General features: G+C 42.1%; 1 protein-coding gene across 10 annotated transcripts in view; it reads left to right on the top strand.

Annotated features, from left to right (window-relative positions):
* The first annotated feature begins 610 nt into the window (after positions 1 to 610).
* TENM1 (teneurin transmembrane protein 1) overlaps positions 611 to 13890 on the top strand; it is a 453498-nt gene continuing 440218 nt past the window's right edge. For all 10 annotated transcript variants that reach the window (XM_067471568.1, XM_067471566.1, XM_067471567.1 and 7 more), the window contains exon 1: positions 611 to 994. The gene's annotated coding sequence lies outside the window, so the exon portion shown is untranslated. The remainder of the gene's footprint in view (positions 995 to 13890) is intronic.

Here is a 13890-nt window from a genome sequence, read left to right as displayed (position 1 = left end):
GGGTGTGTGCTTTGAATGCAATTTTCCTGTTTCTTGGCAGGGAGTTGGACTGGATGGCCCATGAGGTCTCTTCCAACTCTATGATTCTAATGAGGCAGGAAGCAGCCAGGCTTTGAAGCTGCAAGGCTATTCAGTGCTAAGGCTGTCAATTGCAACATGGGTAACACAATGGAGAGAAGGAGAAGAAATAATTATATGAATTGTAGAGATGTTTTTGCAATGGAATGAATGAACAGAAATGCAATAAAACTGTATTATGCAAAAAAAGGATGATAATGATCTTGTAATGACAACAGAGGGGGAATGCTGAGATGAAAGAGAGCAGGAGGAAGGGGCGTGGCCTTTTGATGCCCCACCCCTTTGTACTCCCCCTCCCCTTCCCCCTTGGAGAGTCCCACCTGGCACTTTCCCACCCTGCCTTTGTCCAGCCCCTCCCTCAGGTGGTCCTTCCTCAGGTTCTTCAGTGGGAGCCTGGCGAGAGGAGGGGCTCCTCCCTGCCTCTCCTTTCTCCCCTTTCCCCTCTCTCAAGCCCCCCCCCCAAAAAAGCCTCCCCCTTTCCTCTCTCAATTCCCAATCCTAGCAAGGCAGCAGGTGAAGAAGAGGAGGAAGAAGAAGAGGAAGAGGAGGAGGAGGAGGAGGCAGAAGAAAGGCTTTGCTGCCGGCGTGGCGCGCATGTTCGTTCCGCGCGTGGGCATGCTCACTCCGAGCCGCAGGAGAAGGGAGAAGAGGCAGGCGAGGAGCCCACTCCCTTCCAAAAACAAGCCTTGAGGAGCCCCTTTGCTTTGCCTTGGAGGAGAAGCAGGAGGGAAGAGGAGGAGGAGGGATGCGGAGGAACAGCAGCATCAGCATCAGCATCCTTCCTTCCTCCAGCAGCAGCAGCAGAAGCATCCTTTTCTCTTCCTCTGTCGCTCTCCTCCGAGATGTGGATTTATCCTGAGCGGAGAGGGCAACTGGGTGCCTCCAAGGCCACGGAAACTTCCCGGCGGCGAGGGAGGTAAGTTTCAGCCTGGCAATAGAGTCTGGCCATATGGAAACATAGCTCCCTTTCCTTCCAAGTCCCTGAAAGGGTGGGTGAGGCTGCCAGGGTTGCTCCCAAGGTGGAAAGCCAGGTCTGTGTCTCTGGATCCTGGGAGGATGAGCCCATCTTTTGGAGAGATTGAGTGCCAAAGGAGAAGAGAGTACGCTGGGTCCAAGGAAGAGATGGGCAGCACTATGCCTCCAAATGGGCATCTTTGTTCCAAGTGATGGATAGCCGTCTCTTTGGTACTTCCTTGCATCGTTAGCTTGTATTTGATTTCCAACAGACCTCACAACCTAACAAAGGATCTCCCCAGGCAGCAACCAGCCAGGCTTTGGAACTGCAAGGCTATTCAATGCTAATTAAACTGGCCAATTGCAATATTCACACTTGCCTCAAGCAGATAAGTGATGGATATTCGCCTCTTTGGTACTGCTGTGTTGCATCCTTAGCTTGTATTTGATTCCCAGCAGACCTCACCACCTAACAAAGGATCTCCCCAGGCAGCAACCAGCCAGGCTTTGGAACTGCAAGGCTATTCAATGCTAATCAAACTGGCCAGTTGCAATATTCCCACTTCCCCCAAGCAGACAAGTGATGGATATGATGGATATTCATCTCTTTGGTACTGCCGTGTTAGTACTTTGCATCCTTAGCTTGTATTTGATTCCCAGCAGACCTCACAACCTAACAAAGGATCTCCCCAGGCAGCAACCAGCCAGGCTTTGGAGCTGCAAGGCTATTCAATGCTAATCAAACTGGCCAGTTGCAATATTCCCACTTCCCCCAAGCAGACAAGTGATGGATATGATGGATATTCATCTCTTTGGTACTGCCGTGTTAGTACTTTGCATCCTTAGCTTGTATTTGATTCCCAGCAGACCTCAAAACCTAACAAAGGATCTCCCCAGGCAGCAACCAGCCAGGCTTTGGAGCTGCAAGGCTATTCAATGCTAATCAAACTGGCCAGTTGCAATATTCCCACTTCCCCCAAGCAGACAAGTGATGGATATGATGGATATTCATCTCTTTGGTACTGCCGTGTTAGTACTTTGCATCCTTAGCTTGTATTTGATTCCCAGCAGACCTCACAACCTAACAAAGGATCTCCCCAGGCAGCAACCAGCCAGGCTTTGGAGCTGCAAGGCTATTCAATGCTAATCAAACTGGCCAATTGCAATATTTACACTTACCCCAAGCAGACAAGTGATGGATATTCACCTCTTTGGTACTGCTGTGTTGGTACTTTGCATCCTTAGCTTGTATTTGATTCCCAGCAGACCTCACCACCTAACAAAGGATCTCCCCAGGCAGCAACCAGCCAGGCTTTGGAGCTGCAAGGCCATTCAGTGCTAATCAAACTAGCCAATTGCAATATTCACACTTGCCTCAAGCAGATAAGAGTTTTTTTTCTCCCACCCTGGGATATATAAACCCCACTTGCCTAGTTTCCAACAGACCTCACAACCTTTGTTGGATGCCTGCCATAGATGCAGGTGAAACATCAGGAGAGAATGCTTCTGGAACGTGGCCAGACAGCCCAAGAAAACTCACAACAAGCCAGTGATTTCAGCCATGAAAGCCTTTAACAATACATTGTGTTTGATTGCTAGGATAAATAATTCCATGATGGATATTTGCCTTGTTGGTAGTGCCATGTTGGTACTTTGCATCCTTAGCTTGTATTTGATTTCCAACAGACCTCACCACCTAACAAAGGATCTCCCCAGGCAGCAACCAGCTAGGCTTTGGAGCTGCAAGGCCATTCAGTGCTAATCAAACTTGCCAGTTGCAATATTCACACTTGCCTCAAACAGACAAGAGTTCTTTCCTCCACCCTGGACATTATTCCACAGATATATAAAACCCATTATCCTAGTTTCCAACAGACCTCACAACCTCCGAGGATGCCTGCCATAATTGTGGGCAAAATATCAGGAGAGAATGCTTCTGGAACATGGCCAGACAGCCCAGAAAACTCACAACAACCCAATGATTCCAGCCATGAAAGCCTTCGACAATATATTGTATTTAATTTCTATGATAAACAATTCCATGATGGATATTTGCCGTATTGGTAGTGCCATGTTGGTACTTTGCATTGTTTGCTTGTATTTCATTGTTGTGACAAATAATTCCTTGTGTGTATGTATACATATTCATTTATTATAGCTTCATATTCATTTATTATAGCTTCAGTGCCTCATCATGCCTGAGACTCAGCACTTCCATGCTCTCCGGAAAGCTACAGCCAAGGTGCATGTTGTCGTTTTCCCCTCGTCTCTGTCTGTACTTTGCACCATTCGTTTGTGTCCGATCGTTACTATAAATAATTATACGAATGTATTCATTTATCATAGCTTCAGCGCACCGTATTCCAAGGTGAATGAGACCGAGGCACTTTCATGTTCTGCCAAAAGGCACAATGCACAGCTGAGGTGCATTGCAATGTTTTCCCCATCGAAGCATCCAACTCCATGTACATTGGGTTGTTGTGAGTTTTCCAAGCTGTATGGCCATGTTCCAGATGCATTTTCTCCTGACGTTCTGCCTGCATCTATGGCAGGCATGCTCAGAGGTTGGAAACTAGGAAAATTGGATTTGTATATCTGTGGAATGTCAGGGTGGGAGAAATAACTCTTGTCTGTTCGACAATATCATGTACATCATATTTTTATCTATCTACCGGGGTCTTCGTTGCAATAGGTATGGCTCTAACACATGTGTTGTCAAAGGCTTTCATGGCTGGAATCACTGGGTTGCTGTGAGTTTTTCAGGCTGTATAGCCATATTCCAGAAGCATTCTTTCCTGACGTTTCACCCACATCTATGGCAGGCATCCTCAGAGGTTGTGAGGTTTGTTGGAAACTAGGCAAGTGAGGTTTACATATCTGTGGAATATTTTTGGAGGTAAGTGTGAATGTTACAATTAATCACCTTGCTTAGCACTGAAAAGCCTTGCAGCTTCAAAGCCTGTCTGCTTCCTGCCTGAGGGAAATCCTTTGTTGGGAGGCGTTAACTGGCCCTGAATGTGTCCTGTCTGGATTTCCCCTGTTTTCTGAGAGTTGCTCTTTATTTACTCTCCTGATTTTGGAGTTTTTCATACTGGTAGCCAGATTTTGTTCATTTTCATGGTTTCCTCCTTTCTGTTGAAATTGTCCACATGCCTGTGTATTCCATTGGCTTCTCTGTGTGGTCTGACACGGTGCTTGTGAGAGTGGTCCATCATTTCTATATTCTCAAATAATATGCTGTGTCCAGGTTGGTTCATCAAGTCAGGAGAGAATTTTTCTCAAACATGGCTATACAGCCCAGAAAACTCGCAGCAACCCAACTTACCATTTATGTTGTTGCATTTGCTTGTTGGCTTTGTTATATTCCTGGACCAATAATAATAATAATAATAATAATAATAATAATAATAATAATAATAAAGTCTTTGGGGTGATTAGTAAAATATAGTTCTGTGCTCACGATGAGATTTAATACTCTGATTTTTATGCTTGTGGGTTGCAACAATATTCTGAAGTAGTGCATGGATGTTATCTCCATATTGTCGGTTGAAAGGTGTGTGCGTGGGAAGCTTATCTCACAAGTTCCCATCATATGGTGACATTTGAACTCAGGGCTTGTGGGTCTTACTCTCCGATGTGGACTCTGTTGTCATACAATAACTTACTCATTTGTGAGAAGCATGTTGTGGCACTGACTTTCTGGTTTGCCATAAAATTCTAAGGAAGCATTGTGGAGCTAAGTGGACCCGATTAAAAAAAGCAACATTCCTCACATCTTCTGAGGATGCCTGCCATAGATGCAGGTGAAACATCAGGAGAGAATGCTGCTGGAACATGGCCATACAGCCCGGAAAACTCACAACGACCCAAAAGCAGCATTGTTTCGACACTGTAGGATGAATGCAATTTGACCCCACTTTAAGTACTACAGTTGAATCTTATAGAATCCTGGGAGTTGTAGTTTTGCAAGCTCTTGAGCCTTCTCTGCCAAAGAGTGCTGGTGCCTTGCCACTGTTCCATCACATAATAATATTAGAATTATTAATAATTATTAATAATACTATTAATGGTATTATTAATGTTGTTATTATTATTATTAATAGCTGACATGATATGAGGATTTAAAGATCAAGCTGCAAAGACTCTGGCACAAGCCAGTCAAGGTGGTCCCAGTGGTGATTGGCACATTGGGTGTAGTGACTAAAGACCTTGGCCTGCACTTAAAAACAATTGGCACTGACAAAATTACGATCTGTTAACTGCAAAAGGCCACCCTGCTTGGATCTGCATGCATTATTCAATAATACATCACACAATCCTAGACATTTGGGAACTGTCCAACATGTGATCCAATACAAAAGCCAGCATAGTGATGTTGTTTGCTGTGCACTAATCTTGTTCTGTATCACATCATATAATAATAATAATAATAATAATAATAATGACACAAAAGCACAGTATGTCACGGCATATGAGATCTATATGCCGGGGAAGTGTTCGACTTGTGATTTTGTGATACGAAATTCAGCATATAGGTCTCGTTTGCTGTGACATACTGTGCTTTTGGGTCAATAATAATAATAATAATAATAATAATAATAATAATGGGTTGTGGTAGGTTTTTTCGGGCTATATGGCCATGGTCTAGAGGCATTCTCTCCTGACGTTTTGCCTGCATCTACGGCAAGCATCCTCAGAGGTAGTGAGGTCTGTTGGAACTAGGAAAAAGGGTTTATATATCTGTGGAATGACCAGGGTGGGAGAAAGAACTCGTTTCTGTGTGAATGTTTCAACTGACCACCTTGATTAGCATATAATGGCCTGACAGTGCCTGGAGCAAACTTTTGTTGAGAGGTGATTAGATGTCCTTGTTTGATTCCTGCCATGAAAGCCTTCGACAATACAATAATAATAATAATAATAATAATAATAATATCACACAGTCCTAGACACTTGGAAAGTGTCTGACGTGTGATCCAATACAATAGCCAGCAGAGTGATCTTTCTGCTGTTGACTCATCTTGTTGTGTTTCAAATAATAATAATAATAATTATTATTATTATTATTATTATTTATTTATTTATTATCTGCCCCCTCTCTCTGCATTGAGCCACGACAGTGAAAGTGGTGCCAAACTGTATTAATTTGACCGTATAGATGCATCCTAGGTTTTGCAAGGTATCACTTACCACTCCCAGCCCCCCTTTGGGACCAGACTTAAGTTGAATGAGAGGACAACTCCACGGTTCACAACTAGTGACCTTCTCCTTTCCTCCTTCCCTTTTGCCTTTCGTTTTTCACCGTCTGCTTTCCAGTCTCCCCATCGGTGACATCTTTTACAGTTTTCTCCTTCTGTAGCCTCTCTCTTCATTCCCATTGAACATTTGGAGCCGTAGTAGACTCCACTCATCAATCTGCTCTCTTAGCTCACCCTGCACGGTGTTGAAAATGGATTACGGTTTCACGATTTGGTGATATTGTCATTATGATCCAGAAGAGATAGACATACAGTTAGACATTTTTTGTGTGTTCATGGAGGACAACAAATCTCGTCAGCACCGCACACACAATTTGTGATTTTATTTTATTTTTAAGGTTCTCCATCCAACTCCCGAATGCAGCCTAAGGGAGGGTTTATTTAGGATAGGATTGTGCCGGGAGCTGTTTCTGTTCGTATGTTTATGGTTCCAGGAAAGAGAGAGTCTGAGTAGTAGCTGTATAAATTGGGGTGCGATCTGTGTGAAGCTCAGTCGCTTTAATTGTCAAGATAGATTAACTGGAGTGTAAAAATAAACCCAGCCACCGGTGCTGCTTTGTAGACACATAGAATATGTCTGGTTTTGTCTCCCAACGTGTTTGTCAAAATAAGCTTTTGCATTTTCACTCTCCTGGCTGTTAACTACTGGGCTAACACAACCAAGGCAAACACTAGATTTCATAGCAGATCACATCTCCAGCACTGCAAAACACAACAGTATTTGCATCCCAAATACGATGATATCTTAGCTGGGGGAGAGCTTGATATTCGATGGGAAATGATAGGTAGATATATTCATTTTCTGTGTTCATTTCTTCTGCTTTCACCATGGACTGTGCATCCTCTCAGACGTTCAGTTTTGCATTCAAAACCATTTAGTACAAGAAGCATATATCCTCTCTAAGGTTTAAACACAATACGCCTTCTAAACACAATATATTCTTTGGAGTTGAGTGAAATTCCTATTGGTGGGGTTTATTTATACTTTTTTTGTATTTTATTTTATTTTTTAATATTTTATTGTTGTATTCTTATGCTGTACATTTGCATTGTTGTATTTCTGGGCTTGGGGAGATGGTGGTGGGGTATAAATAAAGCTTATTATTATTATTAGTAGTAGTAGTAGTAGTAGTATTCATCCATTTGGTGCCCGAGACTGAGGTTCCAAATAATATGCCAGACTCACAAATGCTCATAATTGATAATGGACATACCATCTCTGTTTAGTACATATATTTAAAAATATTTCTTGAATTGTGTGTGACATGGCACTCCCCCCCCCCCCAAACATACACACCAATGCTACTGAATTCAGAATTGATATTGCTCTCTTCATGACTAAAGCTTTAGAATTGTGATTAGCGTCCATTGCAGACTTAGATATGTTCAGCTTAATGCAATTCCACGCATGGGTTGTTGTGAGCTTCCTGGGCTGTATGACCATGTTCCAGAAGCATTCTTTCCTGACGTTTTGTCTGCATCTATGTCAGTTATCCTCAAAGATTGTGAGGTCTGTTGGAAACTAGGAAAATGGGGTTTATATATGTATGACCATGTTCCAGAAGCATTCTCTCCTGACGTTTTGCCTGCATCTATGACAGGCATCCTCAAAGACTGTGAGGTCTGTTGGAAACTTGGAAAATGGGGTTTATATATCTGTGGAATAATGTCCTGGGTGGAGAAAGAACTCTTGTCTGTTTGAGGTAGGTGTGCATGTTTCAATTGGTCACCTTAATTAGCATTTAATGGCCTAGCACTTTCAAGGTCTGGCTTCTTACTGCCTGGGAGAATTCTTTGTTGGGAGGTGATTAGCTGTCCCTTATTATTTCTTGTCTGGAATTCCCCTATTTTTGAGTGTTATTCTTTATTTACTGTTATGATTTTAGAGTTTTTTATACTGTTACTCATAATTCTACTCATGTTTATTTGGAAGACCGTCCTACAGTGGGTGCATCTACACTGTATAATTAATGCAGTTTGACTCCACTTTAACTGCCAGATTTTTTTTCCCATATCAGGAGTGACTTGAAAAGCTGCAAGCGACTCCTGGCCATGAAATCATGGGAATTGTAGTTTTGCAAGGTCTTATAGTTTGCTGGTATGTCAGCAAACTATAACTCTCAGGATAGTACCACAGCAGTTATAGTACTGGGTTGTTGTAGGTTTTTTCGGGCTATATGGCCATGGTCTAGAGGCATTCTTTCCTCTATTACAACAGCACAACAAGAGAAAGGAAACAAACAAGGACATCTAATCACCTCTCAACAAAAGTTTGCTCCAGGCACTGTCAGGCCATTATATATGCTAATCAAGGTGGTCAGTTGAAACATTCACACCTAGCTCTAGCAGACAAGAGTCCTGTGTCCCACCCTGGTCATTCCACAGATATATAAACCCTTTTTCCTAGTTCCAACAAACCTCATTACCTCTGAGGATGCTTGCCATAGATGCAGGTGAAACGTAGGAGAGAATGCCTTTAGACCATGGCCATATAGCCCAAAAAAACCTACAATAACCCAGTGATTCCGGTCATGAAAGCCTTCGACAATGCAGTTATAGTACTGTTAAACTGGATTACTTCTACAGTGCAGATGCACCTTGTGTCCATTGCAATTCTTGGAAATGAGTCTCACTGTGTTTAATGGGTTTTGCTTCCAGGAAAGTGGTTTTCGGATTTTGGCTGTTTTTGGAATATTGACCTGATGTGTAGAGTATATTAATGGTTTGGGTCTCCTTTGTGGAGAGAAAAAGTAGTAGTAATAATAATAATGATAATGATAATAATAATATAAACAAAGTGTTATATTATTAAGTATTATTAAGTACAATTCATTTCATTGGAGTGCGGAGCAAATATTAGTAGAATTCTTAACTCACACTATTGGAATAGAAGAAAATGCAATTTCTACTGTAGAGGGGAAAAATGAAAACGTTCTTACGGGGAAGAGAATCAGATCCGATATATAACACAACCAACCTTAGCACTAAAACATTGCAACTGCTTACTCTACTGACCAATCCCCTTTGTGCTCTTTGCAAATGAATGACTAGTAATGAATAAAATAGACTCCTTAGACATGCAAATTGTAAAGTATGTTTTTAGGGACTGTGCTCACTGTTTGTGTATTGAAGCTACAATTGATTGTGAAGCTGTATTATAAAGCCATGATGTACTTATAAGGGAAATAAATCTATTAATATTAATTGAGCAACAATGATTGACTGTTCTTCTGAAGTGGAAAATGAGGATAAAATGTTTTGGAGAGTTCATCATGTTTTTTCCCCCTGTTGTCGCCAGCAAGAAAGTACATAATGAAGATTAATTTCCGTCTCGTCATAAATCTGCAATCTAGTTTCTGAGGTAGAGATGTGGAAGAGTCACCCACTCAGGCTTGATTGTGCTTTTTTAACCAACTGCTCCTCTTTTTGCTTTCCGAATCCATCCTGTTTGCGGTCACATTTCCCGTGATTTGGAACTTTACTACACTGGTGGCAAAGAGCCAAATTAGATGTGACATTATTCATGTTTTAGGCTCCAGCTTGCATGGTGTTTGGTGTTGCGCTTTTTAATGCTCACACACTGGGAATAGGGAGAAAAAAATCTCCCAAAATCTTGTGTTGTGTGAGTTATGGGGTATCTTCTGATCCAGGAATGTCAAATGTAGTGAGGGTGAGGGCCTGCGTGAAGATGAGTGCATAATATGTAAATATTATGGGGGATTTTGTCACATACTGACAGCCAGAGCATGGCACTCGCAGACTCAAAAGGTTGAAAGAGACTCCAAGGCCCATCCAATCCAACTCCATTCTGCCGGGCAGGAAAAGCACAATTCAAGGCTTCCTGACAGATGGCCATCCAGCCTCTGGTAAAAAACTTTTAGAGAAGGAGCCTCCAACTGATGCCAAGTCGACCTATTGTTTACACTGTTTGTTTTATTTATTTATTTGTTGTTCATTCGTTCAGTCGTCTCCGACTCTTCGTGACCTCATGGACCAGCCCACGCCAGAGCTCCCTGTCGGCCGTCACCACCCCCAGCTCCTTCAAGGTCAGTCCAGTCACTTCAAGGATGCCATCCATCCATCTTGCCCTTGGTCGGCCCCTCTTCCTTTTGCCTTCCACTTTCCCCAGCATAATGGTCTTCTCTAAGCTTTGCTGTCTCCTCATGATGTGGCCAAAGTACTTCAACTTTGTCTCTAGTATCCTTCCCTCCAATGAGCAGCCGGGCTTTATTTCCTGAAGGATGGACTGGTTGGATCTTCTCGCAGTCCAAGGCACTCTCAGAACTTTCCTCCAACACCACAGCTCAAAAGCATCTCTCTTCCTTCGCTCAGCCTTCCCTGAGGTCCAGCTCTCACATCCGTAGGTTACTACAGGGAATACCATGGCTTTGACTAGGCGGATCTTGGTTGCCAGTCTGATGTCTCTACTCTTTACTATTTTATCGAGACTGGACATTGCTCTCCTCCCAAGAAGGAAGCGTCTTCTGATTTCCTGGCCACAGTCTGCGTCTGCAGTAATCTTTGCGCCTAGAAATACAAAGTCTGTCACGGCCTCCACATTTTCTCCCTCTATTTCCCAGTTGTCAATCATTCTTGTTGCCATAATCTTGGTTTTTTTTATGTTTAGCTGAAACCCAGCTTTTGCGCTTTCTTGTGGCAGAGAGGTCAGACCAAGTGTGATCCCTGGGGAAGGCAATGGCAAACCACCCCAGTATCTTTGCCAAGAAAACTAAATGGACCAGTACAACCAGAGATATTATTTATTTACAGTATTTATATTCCACCCTTCTCACCTCGCAGGGGACTCAGGGTGGATTACAATGTACATATACATGGCAAACATTCAGTGCCATAGACACACAACATATATAGACAGATACACAGAGGCTATTCAACATTCCAGCTTTTTTTCAAATACATTTTATTAAGTTATACATATCCTTAAAAGAAAGAGGTTTACAAGGAAAGTGGGGGAACATTTGGTTATAGGATAGTAAGAAATTTTAGAAATCAATATAGGAAAAGAGAAGAAAAAAAGAAAGAAAAAACAAAACACAAAAATTGTTTGACTTCCATTCTGTGTCTTCGCTTATAATATGTTTGTCTCTTCACACTTCTCTTCACACTTTAAAATCTTTGCTGTGTTTTTAGCAATGAAACAGGTTTAAGCTTCTTAAATTTCATTTACAGTACTTTTTTTTGAACTTCTGGTACATTCCAGCTTTTTGATGAGGGTATTCTAGCCACCAGGGGAGCTGTCGCTTCACCATCCATTTGTAACACTGTTTAAGTACTTCCTAATTCTTTGCATGCTTGCTGGAGATTTTTATGGCATTATAAATTAGCCTCCCCGCATAAGCGGTACCTAAATGTCCTACTTGACAGATGCAACTGTCTTTTGGGCTGCAAAGGTTGACAGCATGCTACACAAATTGATCAGAAGCTTACTCTGACCCAGGCTGGCTTCGAACTCATGACCTTTTGGTCAGTAATGATCTTAATGCAGCTGTCTCCCAGCCAGCTTCGCCACAGTCCCGGTACTTACACTTTTGAGCAGATCTTACTGCTGGAACATTTTTCTTATTCAGTTGTGTGTTTTCTGGGATGTATGGCCATGTTCCAAAAGAATTCTGTCCTGATGTTTCACTTGCATATATGGAAGCATCCTCAGAGGTGGTGAGGTCTGTTGGAAACTAGGAAAATGAGGCTTATATATCTGTGGAATAATGTCCAGGGTGGGAGAAAGAACTCTTGCCTGTTTGAAGTAGGTGTGAATGTTGCAATTGGCCACCTTGGCCATCAGTATATGATGTAAAATTGGTACAAGGCTGTGTTTTGCAATGTGTTGCATGTGCATCCTATCCTTGAAAATACATCAGAGTTGGGGCAGCTGTGGTTCTCCAGATTTTTGTGGATTGAAAAGCCCACAGTTTCTCACAATTGACTGCACTGATGAGATGCAATAGGGATGCGGTCTAGCAACATCTGAAGATCTCCATGTTCCACGTATATATGGTCCTTGTTTCCCACCTCCTTAATTCCCCTCTGCCCCTAATCATGGCATGGAAGTCAAAATCTATACATGACATTTCTAGTGGTATCACACCTGTGGACAAAACTGATGATTTCCTCCTCTATCTTCAGATGGTCTCTGAGACCTTGTGAAACAAGTCAGGCTGAAAGGCCAAGGTCACCTTGAAATTTCATCTTGCTGTTTGAGAAGGAATTTCAACGAGTTTCTCTCACACTCTAATTACCGTCTATCTTTTCCAGCTTGATACTCCAGATATTTTATACTACAGTACCATCATGCAATTATGTTAGCTGGAACTAAGAGAAGCCATGGAAGATATCAGTTTTGGAGAATGCTGTTATAACTACCATTATGATTGTCACATATGTGGCTACATTTATGTCAGCTTACATGAATTTTGGGAATTAGTGTTGAATCCAACTGATCTCCTGGACAAATGGTGAAAATGACTGTTCTAGCACTCAACTTGTTTCTTTCTTGTTCATTCTTCCCCATTGTACACAATGTCTTACTCCTTTCTGGGCCGGCGACAGCTTTGTCATAACACCTTGAGCGCCATGTGTCCTGTTTTACCATTCTGTCCTGGAAGGGGTGTTAGAAGGCTATTTTCCATTTGCAAGTATCCTATGTTTGACAGTCCAACTAGTTCAAGTCCAGTTAAAAGGTTCTCAAACACTGAAAAAGGAGACAAAGCTCCTGAACAGCAATAAGCAGGTGTATAGTCACCAGGAAAGCATCTTCCCTTCCATGAAGAAACATATTTCTCTTAATAGTAATAATTTTTGCATATATGTATAAATAGACATGTGACCCTTCTGTGAGATTTCATCTGATTCTGTGCTCCTTCTTTGTTGTTGTTAACTGCCATCAAGTCAACTTAGGGTGACCCCATGAATGAGTGGCCTCTAAGTCTTTCCATCCTTAATATCTCTCCTGGGTTCTTGAAAACCCATTTGGAATACAGTCTTCTTGTTTTCTTGCTGCTTTCTACTTTACCAAGAACTAGTGAGCCTTGTCTTCTCATGATATGGCCAAAATACAATAGCATCTGTTTGATCATGTGTAAGAGTCTCTTATCAACTTATATCCCCATACCAAAAAAGGGAAATGCACAGAATGCTCAAACTTTCATACAGTGACCCTTATTTCACATGGCAGTAAGGTAATGCTCAAGATCCTGCAAGGTAGACTTCAACAATACATGGAGAGAGAGTTGCCAGATGTACAATCTGGGTTTCGAAAAGGCAGTGGAACAAGAGACCAAATTGCCAATATCCGCTGGATAATGGAGGAAGGTAAGGAGTTTCAGAAAAAACACATATTTCTTCTTTATTGACTATTCTAAAGCCTTTGACTGTGTGGATCATAATAAATTGTGGCAAGTTCTTGGTGGTATGTGGATCCCTAGTCACCTTGTCTGTCTCCTGAGGAATCTGTATAATGATCAAGTAGCAAAAGTAAGAACAGACCATGGAACAACTGACTGGTTCAAGATTGAGAAAGGAGTATGCCAGGGCTGTATACTATCACCCAACCTATTCAACTTGTATGCAGAATACATCATGC

The sequence above is a fragment of the Anolis sagrei genome, chromosome 10 (genome assembly GCF_037176765.1).
Source record: "Anolis sagrei isolate rAnoSag1 chromosome 10, rAnoSag1.mat, whole genome shotgun sequence".
NCBI lineage: Eukaryota > Metazoa > Chordata > Lepidosauria > Squamata > Dactyloidae > Anolis > Anolis sagrei.
This window is presented reverse-complemented; position numbering and strand designations above follow the sequence as displayed.